Source organism: Engystomops pustulosus, chromosome 1 (assembly GCF_040894005.1).
Source record: "Engystomops pustulosus chromosome 1, aEngPut4.maternal, whole genome shotgun sequence".
NCBI lineage: Eukaryota > Metazoa > Chordata > Amphibia > Anura > Leptodactylidae > Engystomops > Engystomops pustulosus.
The window spans coordinates 209943333-209960081 of NC_092411.1; the positions used below are offsets into that span (position 1 = coordinate 209943333).

At 39.2% G+C, this 16749-nt stretch overlaps 1 protein-coding gene across 1 annotated transcript in view; it reads right to left on the reverse strand.

Moving 5' to 3' along the window:
- UGT8 (UDP glycosyltransferase 8) overlaps window positions 1–16477 on the reverse strand; it is a 67145-nt gene extending 50668 nt beyond the window's left edge. Inside the window, exon 1 of the mRNA XM_072119205.1 lies at window positions 16172–16477. The gene's annotated coding sequence lies outside the window, so the exon portion shown is untranslated. The remainder of the gene's footprint in view (window positions 1–16171) is intronic.
- Between the last annotated feature and the right edge of the window lie 272 nt (window positions 16478–16749).

Consider the following 16749-nt stretch of genomic DNA (forward strand, 5'->3'; position numbering starts at 1 on the left):
AGGACATGATGTTAGAGACAGCAAAGAGACATTCACTAGTGTTCTGGATTAAGGCAGGGGTGATGTTGTGTACAGAACTATACAGCTGGGTGTCATCAGCATAGAGATGATACTGGAAACCAAATCTGCTGATGGTTTGTCCAATGGGGGCAGTATAGAGGGAGAAGAGAAGAGGACCTAGGACTGAGCACTGAGGAACCCCGACACTGAGAGGAAGATGAGAAGAGAAAGATCCAGAAAAGGAGACATTGAAAATGCAGTCAGAAGGATAGGAAGAAAACCAAGAGAGTGCAGTGGCCTTTAGGCCAATAAAGCGACTCATCCTGAGGAGGAGCTTGTGGTCCACAGCATCGAACGCTGCCAATAGATCCAGAAGAATGAGGAGTGAATAGTCACCTTTCGATTTTGTAGTGCGGAGATAATTGGAGACTTTAGTAAGAGCAGTTTCAGTGGAGTAGAGCAGAAACCAGATTGCAGGGGGTCAAGGAGGGAGTTAGCTGAGAGATAGCGGGTTAGTCAAGAATACACTAGGCATTCCAGGAGTTTGGAGATGAAAGGGAGGTTAGAAACTGGTCTGTAGTTAGTAGCATTAAATGGGTCCAGTGAGGGTTTCTTTAGTAAAAGGGTAACAACAGCATACTTGAAAGAAGAGGGGACAACACCAGAAGAAAAAGGGAGGTTGAAGATTTTTGTGAGGTGAGAAGTGACTGCTGGGGAGAGAGACTGTACGAGATGTGAGGGGATGGGGTCACTGATGCAGGTAGTGCGTCGAGCAGAGGAAAGTAGCCTGGACACTTCTTCCTCTGTGACTGGCTGCACCTTTGGTGTTAGTAAGGAGTGAAGAGTATCAAAGAACCAGTGCAGTGCAGACTGTAAGGTTTCTGTAAGGATTATTGAAAGTAAAAGAAAGGAGATTATGGTCTGAAAGTGGAAAGGAGCAATTGGTAAAATCAGATATTGAAGATGGGAGAAGACCAAATCGAGGATGTTTCCCTCATTATGATTTGGGGAATCACAGAGTTGTGAAAGACCTAGAGAAGTAGTTAGTCCTAAGAGGTGAGAGGCAGGAGGGGAAATAGGTGTTGATATCTCCCTTGATGATGGTTGGAATGTCACAGGATAGAAAGTGAAGGAGCCAAGGAACTGATAAAGTGAGCCAGGAGGATGGAATAATACAGTGACACGAAGAGAGAATGGGTGAAAAAGTCTGAGGGTTTGAACCTCAAAAGATGGGAAAGTAAGAGAGGGTACAGGAGGAATGACCTGAAAAGTGCATTGTGGAGAGAGGAGTATGCCTACCCCACCTCCCTGCCTATTCTTTGGTCTGGAACAGTGAGAAAAGTGTAAGCCACCATAAGACAATGATGAAACCGAGGCGAAGACATCCTGCTTGATCCATGTTTATGGCAAGCATGTCAAAAGACTTAAAAAGAAAGAGGTCATGAACTGATTCTAGTTTATTACACACAGAGCGGGCGTTCCATAGGACACATTTAAAAGGGTTATGGATGGAGGAGGAGAAGAGGGGATACACTGAATCTTTATAAGGTTAGCAGGGTTTCTGTGTGAAGTGTTAAAATAAGCAGAATGTGGGCCTGGGTTAGGAGAGATGTCCTCTGCAGCAAGCAGAAAGAGAAGAGACAAAAGATGCTTTAGAGATTTATAAGAAGTTATTTCTTGCTTCACAGCAGAACAGTGCGATAAGTTAGTATGGTTACATAAGGTATAGAAAGTGTGAGTGGTAAAGAGAGGTGAGTGAAGGAGTGAGGCATTGATAAGGATAGTTGGTACTGGTGGAATACATGGACGGTAGGAAAGTAAAACAACCATAGCAAACAGAGCGAAAATGGAAAACATTTTTAGAGAAAAATAATTGTTCATTTTACTCTGCCATCTTACCTGTCTCCTGCCCTGTCTAACTGCAATGTCAAACTGCAGCATACTTGTCAGAATATTATTATACCTAGCAGAATATTATGCTAGCAAGCATCTAAGAATGCAAGCATCCTATACTATCACTTAATTTATACCCAGAGAAGACAAGAGACCAGGCCCTCATTTAGCTAAATAAATCTAGGAGACTTAACACATGTGGATCAAGTTCTAAACAGAGAAAAACAAACTCATTGAAGGGCATAGAGAACATTAAATTAGTTAGGACAGAAAAGGATCAAATGTTAGAGAAAGAAACAGACACATGCAATACTAAGGAATTAACAAATATATACAATTGCAGAAAGTGAGACCGGATTTAAAGACACAGTAGATGGGTGAATGTTATAGGGATAATTGTTCAATCCCATTATGGTAGCACTGCCGAGTCTTGTGTGGTGGTGTTAACCATTAGAGTATTCTATGGACATCTAGGATATTATTAAATCATGGTATGGCAGTGTTGTGTTCCAGTAATTGTCTGGTCCCATTATCATGTCATGAGGCGGTGTTTTCCACTCATTACATGGCAGTATTGTTCAGTCACTTTGTTTCTTACTATTTGGCACATGGCTTATCCAAATACACAGATTTACACAATTGTGTTTTGTTTCTGAATAAAATGCATGACTGGAAATCACATTTGATGATCAATGATGGGAGTTGATCTAATCCTTTATTAACCCTGACAGCTTATCATCATGATTTCCCAGACTAGAAAAATTGTGACAATAATTGGTGAGGGTATATTGGTATTGGTAATGTTATTGCGTTTATGTATGCGGGTAAGAGCATGAGCCAGGCTAGTATTACCCCAAATGTGTGGTGAACCCTCACATTCTACAACAGATACATCTCCTGCAGTACTGCATAGTGAAGTTTTAATATGTCTATAGCCTTCAGTAGCAAAACTTGTGTTAAAACAATGGTTTTATGGCAAATCGTTGAGAATTCTATGTTTAAACATTGATAATAATTATGCTTTTTTTAATAAATGTTTTGAAAACATGTATGGCAGTCTGTTTTTACTAGGCGTTAGAGGAAGTCCTGTTGCCCATTGCAACCAATCAGAGCTCAGCTTTCATTCTCCCACAGTTATTTATAAAAGTAATGTGGAGCTCTGATTGGGCAACTAGAATAGTTTAACCTCAGACATTGCTGATAAATCTACCCTAGGTAACGTCGACCATTTTTATAATGCAATATAACACTCACATACATGTTATGAACCTAAGCAGAATTTTGGCACATGGAGAGGCCATTGTGTAGTGTGGGAAGACATAACTTGTAATACTATTGTTTATGCCTTATAAGCTGGTATTTTGTTGACAGTACATTCCACATAGTGACGTGATGTGTTGCTGGCATAAAGTGGTTTTAATGGCTAAATAAAAGCTATGTTTAGTGCCAAATGAGCATTTGTGTGATGGTTCAGAAATTCTTTATAAGGGAGTGGAATAAAATAACTTAATTAAAAATTAATTAAAGAAGCATTAAAGACTCTGCTTCTTGAACCAGTCATCAGCCGCCATCTTATATACAAAGGCTCAAGGTCCATGGGACTATCTCTGTATTTTGCAAAGTATTGTAAGCTGATTCCATTACATTTTTTTTTAAAGATTCCTTACTCTCTGTAGCATCCAAGCATAAATCTACAAGCTGGTGTGTTTTAACCATTGAGGGTAGTTTATCATAGAATTTTACGCCAGCACCCGCCACCTGCCAGATACTTCAGGAGGTCAGAGCCTCTTGTTGTATCTAATGTGGCAGGGGAGCAGGGTGAAGTCCCTGCCACGCTGGATACAACAAGAGGCTAAAGGTGGCTGAAGTATTCGGCAGGCGGCTTGTGCTTCCGTATAATTCTATGCCAGGCCCTATTTAATGTAGAATGGTGCTATTGCTTGCAAGCATTCAGACCTGAATGTAGGAAGGCTATTGCAGGAATGTGGCAGTCACATCCCTCTTCATACCCCTCCATGCCTACATGTAAGACTAGAATTCCGAAAACAGTAGAATTCATAAAAAGTTAAAAGGATATGAACATCCCTAAAATCTCTTTATTGACAGTTATCGGGGATATTTTTAACAAATAATTGTAATTTTTTTTGGCATACAGTAATGAACAGTTTACTTATTTTTCAATATACTTTCTATTTTAATTCCTTACTGTTTTCGCTATCTCAGCTTGCTGTCATTCTACAGGAAGCTGAAATATTTACTTCTAGTTGTCGAAAATCTTTCTATGGTCATGCAATGTCACATAGGTTCCCTGCTGGTGATATCACACAGCTCTGATAACACAGTGCCCCATGATTTCTTACAACACATCTTTTAGTGAAAAAAGTGAAGCTTAAAGTTGCAACTGCTTACCATTTTTAAATGGACACTGTCACCCTAAGGCAGGGTATGATATATCCTTTCAAGCATTCCCTCTCTCATGTGAAATCTCACTATTTTATCTATACAAAATCACCTTCAAGGTCATATGCAAATGTGCTGAAAGCATTTGCCTTAGATGAGCAATACTTAGGGCATCAGGCTTGGGGTTCTGTAAGTTACAGAACCAGAGATACGGGCAAAGACACCATTGGAAATGTAAGCTGCAGAAAAAGATCTGATTCCCTACTTTATTATTAACTCCTTGTTTGTCCAGTTCTGTAGAACCACAAGCCTGATGTGGTTTGAAAGATGAGCTCCTCTTTTTGATACGCAATTTCTTCCGAGTATGCCAATACCTCATATGTGACGGTAAGCTGCTGTATAGGCATAAGCCTGGGCATTGAAGGGAAGCTGTGCCATTCAGAGCAGATTTGCAATCTCTATAATTTTTGGGCAATTTGGACAATTTGGGCATATTTTATGCAAGATAAGACGCACTTTAAAATACTTTATTTTAGTGGGTCTTTAGCTGATTGATGAGATTTTATTACCTATTAAATGTATGGGTGGAAAAAAAATCATCAATTCTGGTTTCAGATTTTTTGCATATGTTTCGGGGCTGTTCAGTGTACAATAAATATAATATGTTATCTTTATTTTATGGATCACTACACTTACAGTGATATCTCATTCTTTTTTGTTTAGAAATGATTTTACAATTTCACTGAAGATAAACTAATAGAGAACTTTTTTAGTATTGCCATCTTTTCAAAGGCATAGCTTAAGTATTTTCCGGTTGACAGAGCTCGTTAAGAGTTTATTTTCTCTGTGATGAGTTGTTCTTTTCAGTTGTACAATTTTGGCAAATTGTCCTCTCTTTATCCTCTTTTGTTAGGGATTCTATTGACCTGATCACAATATTGGAAGATATCTCACTACCGATGGACACTTTTCTTGCAACATTGGATACACATCTACCCCCATTACCTATTTGTGAGGGGCTGTACTGTTACTTACTTTGCAGGTTTTACCATCAGGAGTAGAATTCTTGGATTTACAAATCTCAATTAAACATGTGTTGTTAACTCCCTTAGACAGCTACAATTTCTTTTTTGCATTACAACAGTTTTCATCTTGAGTACCTACATCAAGGGATGCCAAATGGACAATTCTCGCACTTTGTAAACAATTCTCTAATTGTACAGACTCTTCGGATTTTAAACTACATGTTTTGGATCTTACATCAAGAATCAGGAACCAGAGGTTCCAAAAAAAGGTTGTTTCCAATATATATATGAAGGCACATAACTCTAACCTTTCTGATTTGCTGAAACCAAGACTGAGAAGTGCCCAGGAATATCCTAAATTGGTAGCCACGTATAATGACCAATGGGCTGATATATGCTTATAACATCAAAATCTTAGCACATAAAAAATGCCACTGTGTTTTGTGCGAAGACATAACTTGTGTGATGGTTCAGCAATTCTTTATAAGGGAGTGGAATAAAATAATGTAATTAAAGATTAATTAAAGAAGATTTAAAGATTCTGCTTCTAGAACCAGTCATCAGCCGCCATCTTATATACAAAGGCTCAAGGTCCATGGGACTATCTCTGTATTTTGCAAAGTATTGTAAGCTGATGTGTTCCATTACATTTTTAAAAAAAGATTCCTTACTCTCTGTAGCATCCAAGCATAAATCTACAAGCTGGTGTTTTTTAACCATTGAGGGTAGTTTATCATAGAATTATACGCCAGCGCCCGCCACCTGCCAGATACTTCAGGAGGTCAGAGCCTCTTGTTGTATCTAGTGTGGCAGGGGGGCAGGGTGAAGTCCCTGCCACGCTGGATACAAAGGGAGTCTAAAGGCTCCTGAATTATTCGGCAGGCGGCTTGTGCTTCCGCATAATTCTATGCCAGGCCCTGTTTAATGTAAATCCATGGAATATTATACTTACTTTGCAGGTTTTACCAGGTTTTTCAGCAGTAGAATTCTTGGATTTACAAATCTCAATTAAACACATGTGTTGTTAACTCCCTTTTTTGGAAAAAGACAGCTACAATTTCTTTTTTGCATTCCAACAGTTTTCATCCTCAGCACCTACATCAAGGGATTCCAAATGGACAATCCTAGCACTTTGTAAACAATTCTGTAGTTGTACAGACTATTCTGATTTGAAACTACATTTTTTGGATCTTACATCAAGAATTCAGGAACCAGAGGTTCCAAAAAAGGTTGTTTCCAATGCATATATGAAGGCACATAACTCTAGCCTTTCTGATTTGCTGAAACTAAGACTGAGAAGTGTCCAGGAATATCCTATATTGGTAGCTACGTATAATGTCCAATGGGCTGATATATGCTTATACACAATTGGAATATACTGAGAAGTGATAAACATTTAGTATCTTTTGTTCCTTCTACTCCACCTTTGATGGCCCGATGAGCTAAAAATCTAAAAGATGAACTTTCTTACAGTCATTTTCAAAGACTGATCAGAACATTAGGAATAGGAGAACGATTGAAGGGTTATTTTCGTTGTAGAGCCAGCTTGATCTGTCCATTAATATAACCAAACAGATGTTAATTAATCCTTTTAATCAAGAATATTTTCAACTTCAGAATTATATCAACTGTAGGACCCATAATGTCATGTACGCTCTAATGTTCCCATACAATAAAATTTATGTTGGACAAACATCCCAAGAGTTACTTAAAAGGTTACAACAGAATCTAGCAACCATTTTAAATGCAGATTCACATGTTGTTCAAGAAAAAACAGTCTCTACTGTTGCCACCCCTTTCAGAAATTTCCATAGAGGTAGAACTGCCGGTATACAAGTGGTGGGTTTGGATAATGTGCGTAGTAATACTTGTGGTGGAGACATTACTCCAGGCTTATTACACTGTTGGATCTTTACACTGGGAAGTAATACATTTGGCGGTCTCAATGAAGATCGACTTTTTACAGGTTTTTAAAAACATCTCTAATTCAGGGATATGAGGCATTTGTATATTTGGTAGGGTTTTTTTTCTTTTTTTCTTTTATATGTATCTTTAAGATGTTGGACACAAGATGTTGGCTGTTGAATAATTGTATTATTACATGGTCACCTCCATTAGACATTTAGGTATGTTGTATTATGTGCATATATTTCACGGTTTAGAACCTTCTCACCTTACACGCTTGTGTATCTTATTTGATTTATTTTCCATTGGTTCCCTTACATTCTTATGCACTTCCCCCTCTTTTTATTTTTACTAATTCTTTTTCTTTATTTAGGTATTATTTTAATTTAGCTTCATACACCCAGTGATAATGTGGGTGCTTCATGTCTTCATTGTTAACCATCCATTTCGTCTGAGCTCCTTCTGTGATCCTCATCCTGATGACTCATCCTGTTTGCCATCAGCCTCCTGTTGTACTTCTTTATGATTTGCTAGTTGATTGACTTCATTTTTCCATGATTTCTATAAATTTGACATTTGGACTTCCTATTATTTGGAGAAATCTCTGCAATTATGGCCTACTAGCCATAAGCAATGGATTGGACTCTATTAAGAGACGTTAGGCTTGCTTGCTGTAAGCTGTGTACTGGACTTTAAGGAAAGCCTGTGTTTTCCTGTGTATTCATTTAATTTTATCTTTGATTGCTATGTTAATGTTTTTGTTATATTCTTTCATGTTTGTATATATGTCTCCTTCTGTCTCACATGCATACCGTATATACTCGAGTATAAGCCGACCCGAGTATAAGCCGAGACCCCTAATTTTACCACCAAAAACTGGGAAAGCTATTGACTCGAGTATAAGCTAAGGGTGGGAAATGCATTGGTCACAGCCCCTCTCCCCCCAGTTCATAGCCAACAAGCCCCCAGTAGTATATAGTCAGCCAGCTCTCCATAGTATACAGCCTGCCAGCCCCTAGTAGTATACAGCCACCAGCCCCCTGTAGTATACAGCTAGCCAGCCCTCAGCAGCATACAGCCAACCCCCAGTAGTATACAGCCAGCCTGCCTCCAGTTGTATACAGCCAGCCTGCTCCCATGTAGTATACAGCCAGCCTGCCCCCATGTAGTATACAGCCAGCCTGCCCCAGTAGTACACAACCAGCCTGCCCCCAGCAGTATACAGCCAGCCAGCCCCCATGTAGTATACAGCCAGCCTGCCCCCATGTAGTATACAGCCAGCCTGCCCCAGTAGTATACAGCCTGCCAGCCCCCAGTAGTATATAGACTGCCAGCCCCCAGTAGTATACAGCCAGCCCCTAGTAGTATACAGCCAGCCCCTAGTAGTATACAGCCAGCTCCCATGTAGTATACAGCCAGCCCTTAGTATTATACAGCCAGCCCCTAGTAGTATACAGCCTGCCAGCCCCCAGTAGTATACAGCCTGCCAGCCCCTAGTAGTATACAGCCCGCCCCCAAAGGACTTTAAAAAAAAAACTTATATACTCACCCTCCGATGTCAGCGCGGCTCCCCGATGTCCCTGATGTCGGCGCGTCCTGTCTTCTTTCTTCTCCGCGGCTCCTCTTCTTTCTTCATTCATGGACGCGGCCATGTTTTCTTCCCGGCCGGCGCATCTATGACGCGGCCACTGCTGAGGTCATAGAATGTGCTTGCCAGGAAGTAAACATGGTCGCGTCCATGAGAGAAGAAAGAAGAGGAGCCGCGGAGAAGAAAGAAGACGGGACACGCTGACATCGGGGACATCGGGGAGACGCGCTGACATCAGGGAGACGCGCCAACATCGGAGGGTGAGTATATAAGTTTATTTTTTTTAAGTGTTTTTTTTAAGTGTTTTTTTTTTTTATAGACTCGAGTATAAGCCGAGGGAACGTTTTTCAGCACATTTTTTTGTGCTAAAAAAACTCGGCTTATACACGAGTATATACGGTATATAATTTCTATGTGTGAGTTTGATTCATGGAATACACCCCTCTCCCTCACTTCTTATTAATTTTTGACTAGCATTATTTATTATGCCTTTATATTGTTTTATTTTATCATTCCATTATGCTCCGCTCCTTTTTGGGCCAGATATTTTTTGTATTTTCTTGTTTAATTAGTCTTTATTATTTCTTGCAGCACCAATTTTGCATTGTTTGCACTATTTTTTGCACTTTTTCTATTTACACCATTTTTCAAGTAGTGCATCATTTTGCCTGATTTTCTAACATGCACGCTACTTCAATACTTCTTTTTATTTGTATTGGGGGTTCACTCATTTCATAGTGTCATTTGATTATTTATTAGCTAAGCCTTTTATTTTAGACTTCATAACAGTGTGTGCTGGTTGCTTGGCCTCTTGCTATTCTTTTGCACTGTGCATTCTTATTTCTTGTATTGGCTGGCGCACGGCGCATAACTTAGTTTCAGGACCGTTCATGTGACAATGGCATACTCACTGATCACATGTTTTAATGTACTTCCGCTCCTGTACCATTGGAATTGACCTACGCTGAGCTTTACCGTCAGCATCAAAGTGAGCTAAGTTCCATTTGTCTGCGAGTTTCAGGTGATTTGGAGAGGAGTTTTTTTGTTTACCTTATCAGGGAATGTTTATATATTTGGGACATACTCATTCCTCCCTTATCTACCCCTGAGGAAGTCACCATTGAATGACGATACAAGTGTGGTTGTCCCCCCTCACCCTGATTTTCTGCCAATGTCTTTATTATGTACCTTACTTTGGTAATCTATTGTGGTACTCTATTTTCCTAAAACAGCAGCTAGATGTGTTTGGCAGCAAAAATAATAAGCCTGGAAATAGTACATCACACTTGATCATGTTGAGATCAGGAGCTAGTTTGCAGCTAAGATGTCAAAGTTAGTGATGAGTGGACCCGAACCGCAATATTCAGGTCTGTGCCAAATATATTTGCTGACTTGTTGAGGAACAGATGTGTCAGCACTGTATTGATCAATAAAGATCGATAGGGAGAGTGCAGGGATAGGAGTCCGGATCAAACTAATCTTAAGGGAGAGTGTAGGAATAGGAGTCTAGATACGGCTTGTGTTAAGGGAGAGTACAGGGATAGGAGTCTGGATTGAGCTAATGTTGAGGGAGAGTGTAGGGATATGAGCAGGTGCGTAAGGGATATGAGGGGGTGCAGCGGTTGAGGTCACACCCGGGCCCAAGAAGTTTAGTGGGCCCTTATGGTGTCACTTTCCCATATGAGAAAACTATTACTATCAACCATACATTATATGCGGGGGCCTGGCACAGTCTTTGCACTGGGGCCCATCAGCTTCTAGTTACGCCACTGGATAGAAGTCTGGATCGAACTAATGTTGAGGGAGAGTGCAGGGATAGGATTCTGGGTTGAGCTAATGTTAAGGGAGAGTGTAGGGATAGGATTCTGGGTTGAGTTAATGTTAAGGGAGAGTGTAGGGATAGGAGTCTGGATCAAGTTTATTTTGAGGGAGACTGCAGGGATAGGAGTCCGTATCAAGCTAATCTTCAGGGACAGTGCATGGATAGTAGACTGGATGAAGGTAATGTGAAGGGGGAGAGAAGGGATAGGAGTCTGGATCAAGCTAATGTTAAGGTACAGTGTAGGGATGGGAGTTTTGATTGAGTTAATGTGAAGGAAGAGTACAGGGATAGGTGTCTGGTTCTTCTTAAGGAAGTGGGGGATATTGTTGGTCACAGTTCTGCAGAAGCTAGCTGCCATAGATTGTTTTGAGGTCAATATACCCTGTTCATTAACCCCAAAACCTAACATTTATTTCTGTTTCTGCCACAAACCAATTTGAGCCAAATAAAATTGGCACATGGACCGCAAAACCTCAACAGACTATTTCTGTTATCCTCCAGAATTGTATTTCCCCCAATAAAATTGGGAAAGCGAGCTGAAAACCCCAACAGGTGCTAAATTTTATTTCTGTATTAAACACAGGCCACAAGCATATTTGACCCAAAAATATGGACCAATTGTCAGTCAAGGATCCCAAGGGCCTATCAATAAAAATTATTGTTGTGCAATTAACTATATGCAAATGTTATCTAACAACCATTCACCAATTTTTAAGTATATGTACTGCACAGCATGATTGAGTAGGTTGAACTGGGGAGAACTAGATGACAAAAGACCAGTAAGCTGCATATCTGTAAGAAAACCAGTGCATTTATTTCCTGCATCACTCATAAAGGGCTGGGGACATTTCTCTTGGTAGCTAGATGGTAAGGAGGCTGGGTACTTGATGTGCGTGTCTACATACTGTATGAGACAAGCCTGTCATACTACTGATCCACAGCAACCGTTACATCACCAGAAAGGACAAGCAATGCATGTTGCAGCAATGTACACTGATTGAAATGCACATACACTCTCACAATGCTTTAAAATAGCTCCGTGACAAATTAGCCAAAAATTATTTTTGTGCACATGTACATAAAATATGTTTCATGTGTTCTTCATGTTAATTCAGAATTGGTATCACACTGAGAGCCAGTGCAGATCTTCTGCATATTGTAAAAGTAACATGTCACCTTTGTTTTATAAGCAAAAGTGATTTTCCATAAAATATTCCATATACAAAAGGGCACCATAGCATATTTCAATAATCCAAGGGCTTATTTTTAACAGACAATGAATATGTTTATGGACAATTGAAAAACCACTATGACTCATACTGTAAAGAGTTGTCCACAAGTTTATCCCAATTTAGGGGAAAAAGGATTGGCAATCATTGAAATTAGACATCTTATATAGGACTGCAAGTTAGATTATTTATTTTTAGCAAGTTTATCAAAAGGTATAGCTCTGAGGAAAGGAAAGAAACAAATAACAAGGAAAACAACATTCAGTACTTGTGAGAATTGGTAGGTGAGTTAATTGGAATAATATTTATAGACAATATTTAATGTTTTTGCATAAAAAAGTACAAAATGATAAAATAACATCATATTATAGTTATAATGACTGTTATGACTTACAACCTGGAAGAACAAAGCCTACACTCAACAAACAATGTAATAGTAATATCTCAGTAGGCTATGAAGAGTATATGGAGAGAGCTCATGGAATGATCCCTCTCCATACAGGGCTGGTGTCTGCTGTATTATACACAGGGCTGGCTCCAGGTTTTGGTAGGCCTCTGGGCGACAGAGCCTCAGTGGGCCCCTTTGTGGGCCACCCTCCAGTAGCCACACTGCCCTCTGCCCTACATAGCCACACTGTATCCTCTCCCTGCAGAAACACTGATTCCCCCTTCCCCTGAAGACACACTGTATCCCCCCACCCCCTACACTGCCCCCCTCCCCCTACACTGCCCCCCTCCCCATACACTGTCCCCCATCCCCTGCATGCGTGCATTTGATGGAATATTAAATGGTGCCACTAGGAAGTACAAAATGTCCCACAAATAACAAGCCCCTGGCTCTGAACGTCGCTCCCTGTGATATCACTGAGGAGCAGCAATCCATTGCTATGACAGCCTCTGGTCACACATAGACCTGAAGCAGTCTCATTTTACACTATTCTGTATTATGGCAGCATTTGGTAGGATCAGTCAAACAACACAGGGTTGAGGTACCCTAGGGGGTCTGGAAAATAGGAAAAAAAACTTTTTAAAAAAAAAATAAATAAATAAATAAATAATAACGCCCTTTCCCTAGAACTGATATAAATAGGAATAAACAGTAAAAACCATAAACATGTATTGCTGCATACCAAAAAGTGTGATCTATCAAAATATAATAATGGTTATTCCGGGCGTTTTAACCCATAATGAAAAATAGCGGCCATAGTCAAAAATTCTTTTTTTGCCATTTTGAAAAATATTTTTAAAAAATCAACAAAAGGTGATCAAAAGGCTGTACAGTCCTAAAAATGACAGCATTGAAAACGTCATCAAAGGTGGCAAATGACCCATATAAAGATCTGTAAACTTAAGTATGAAAAAGTTATTAGGGCCAGAACAAAATGAAGAATTGTTTTTTGTACAGGAAGATTTCATTTTTGTGAATGTTATCTCCGTGATCATACCGACCAAAAGAATGAAGTAGACATGTCATTTGGGGAGCTTGGTAAAAGCCTTAAAATCTAAGCCAACAAGTAAACGGTGCAAATGCCCTTTTTCACCAGTTTAATACATTTGGAATTCTTTTTCCTGCTTCCCAGTACACGGCATGGAATATTAAATGCCATATAATTTTTACCAGGCCCCTGACTATAGGCTTAGGGACCCTCTGAGATTTCTATTCCCTCATCCTCTGCTCTCCTCAATTGACTCTGCTAATAATGGACTTTAAACTGCAATTAATAAAAACAATTGACAATTTAACCATTAAAAGGCGATATCAGCTGTGGACAATCCCTCTTTTGTAAATGAAAGCCTAGCATTTTGGTGTTATCTGTCAACAAGCTAGCAGCAAGTATTTTATTCCCCTGCGGTGGAATTACAAAGTTGTCATTGAAAACAATCATCTGACAATGTTATGAACAAATGTGTTGTGTTCCCCAAGGGAATTACAATCTTTGTAGACTGAACCATTTTTATGAGACCGCTGCTAGTGGCTCAGACTTATCCAATAAAATGATTATATTTACAATAATAGCATTTTCTCATATGTTTTTGCCATGAATATTAAGCACTCAAGAATTGATATTTATAATTAGGGCCATTACTACAGGGGCTACAGAAGTTTCAGTCACCCCCTCCCCCTCTATGTGACACATATTATTGCACATGGCACAGCAAATTCTATTACGTCTCTTATGGAAATGATCTTTGGATCCTGGACTTCTTATCTTAACTGGTGCCTGGTGGATATATGAGGAAGCTAGTTATTAACAGAACAGTACAACAGTGTTGTTTCCAGTCTACTTTAAGCTTTTAGCCAAGTCACATATAGGTCCTTCTATGTAGGTAGCATTATTATAAAAAATGCTCTATAACTTTTAAATGCCTTTATAATTTGTCATATATTTGTCTCATGCTGCAATTCTGTTGCAGAAAGTTTTTTACTGTTCCATTCATGTGAAAAAAAAACTTGCAGAGATCGCTGCTTGCTATCACACAATCCTATTCCAAGGAAGGGAGCTGATATTCAGAGACATTTCCATAGCAATTACGCTCAGCTGTAGTATAGATGTGTCAATACAAACCCATATGAAACAGGATGCAGGACCCCAATGTACATCTCAGCACACGGCTTTCATTAGGGGGTAGAGTACCGGACAAGGGCAGTGTCCCGAAACACGAATTGGGGTGTCTGCCATTCTGATGTGTTCTTTCTTTATGTGCTTTCGGGAGGTTTTGTGCCTTTATTTAGAGATTGTGTGCAGATGACCATGTACATCTGATTGGGTACTCTTATATTGATGCTTTCTTAGCCATGTATACAAACAGATGTGCACGATGATTGCATTTACATCATTTTTAAATTTACTTTTTGTTACATCTTTCATATCCCTGGTACGTTTGTGTTTGTTTCAGTGGTTTGCTTTTCGCTTGCACCCATACACTCTGATTACTTAATATAACATTTGTAGCATATTAGTAGTAGAATATATTTGTAGTTTTATGTTGATTTTGTGTCAACTAACTTGAGACTAACAATAGGGAGTGTTAGATCATAAGAGAGTATATACCATGTGTTATATTCCCCCCATTTTCTAGTAAGGTCATTTTTGTTGAAGAGCAAAGAACATTATTCAACCTTTCATCAAATTGGGCAGGAAATCAACAGTGATGGCCAAAGTATAACTTTTATCTTTTCTCTATTAGTAATTCACTCAGTTCTACGTAATAATTATAAATTGGTCACAAATCAGAAGTATCCGATCATCAATGCAAAATATAAATCTATATATGGGTTACCCAAATGTTGTTCTTAAACCACATTAGCAAGCTAACTACAAACTCATTCAACCCTTAACCAGAGTGAATCATGACCTGTGCATTTCTCTAACCCTGCCTACTGAACATTGTACTTTCTCTGCACTACTTCTGGAGTGACAACATACACAGATATAGCAGTGCAGAGTTGTAAAACTCTACTCTTACACAATCTATGCAAAATGATTAACCTTTCTGCAGTTAACTACAGTCATATAAATCCACATCATGAGGATGTGATATTACCCCTCATGACAATGGCAGGATAATCATTTTTCTCATCCATTAATATAGATTTTGATTATTATTTCAGTGCTACCTGCTAATGAATGGTGTGAAAACAAGAAGAGTAAGTAAATAAGACACAATTTTAATTCTATTCAAGGTAAAATTATTATGTTCAAGCTATGTTGATTGTGATAATAGTATGTCTTCAGTTGAGGGGGTAGAACCATACACCAAAATATGACATCAAGCATTATTATATTGTAAGAATTTAGTAAAATGCTACATTATATGCACAACCCCTTCTCAGGTTGGGGGTCCGATGATGCAGATAAATATGGGATCTGGAAGCAGAGTAACCAAAGAACCTTTAAGCAGTTTCTCTTTTTCCATGCATGGATGAAATAGAGGAAATGATGCGTTAAATGGAGCCTCTTCTAGAGCCAAGGGTTAGACTGCTTAGTATGAATGATGGGGAAGGGGAGAGTACAATTGATGGACCAACACCCTATATTATAGCAAGTCTACGACCTGTATAAGAGAGAGTTCATCAGAATAGTCATCTCAAAAATGGTTCAGAGCAAATTGGTTCCTATTAGAATTTCTGAACGTAGAGGGCAAACAAAAGCTCTTCCTCTACCTTTTTCATACAACTGTGACATCGGATATGTCACAAGTGCATCAGTTACCATGTCAGTGTGTCCATGTTATTTCATCATATAGCACAAAGTAATGAATATAACACTGTGAAAATGTTATATGAAATACTAAGCTGGTGTCTTACCTCATATGATTGATGTATACCTTGTAAAGTATAAGGAAAAAAGTTTCCAGAGGTAATGGATTAGAAATTAGAGGAGTCCTGGAGTGTCCTTGTAGTGTGTCCACTGAGTGCCTGAGATCAAGGTGAAATAAGAGGCAGGTAAAGCTCCTCCTTGCACTGTGCAGAATCCTGAAGCCAGGAACCAGGTGGCTGCTGCTGTCCAGGTGGAGAACACAGCTTGATGTCACAGAAATCCTCTCCTGTTTGCTGGTGTGATGTTTTCTCCCTGTGCTTGAGCAATGAGTGCAATGCTGTCACCCTCCCTTCTCACAGGCTTCTGTGCCCTTTATAACTTACTTTCCTAGATCTAACTCCTCCTTCCATTCTCAGACATATTCTAGATGAAAATCTGTGACACTTTAATCCTGGATTTTTTTGAACCAAAAAAGAGTTTTATTGGAAATTAACAGGTGGGGCTGGAAGTTGTGTATAACAATAAAGCAAACCCTGTTGAGATAAAAACAAGACTATGTGCTGTGATGTTCTAGGAAAACCTGAACTCAGTGAATATACAACATTTGTTTTCCAAGTGACTCTAA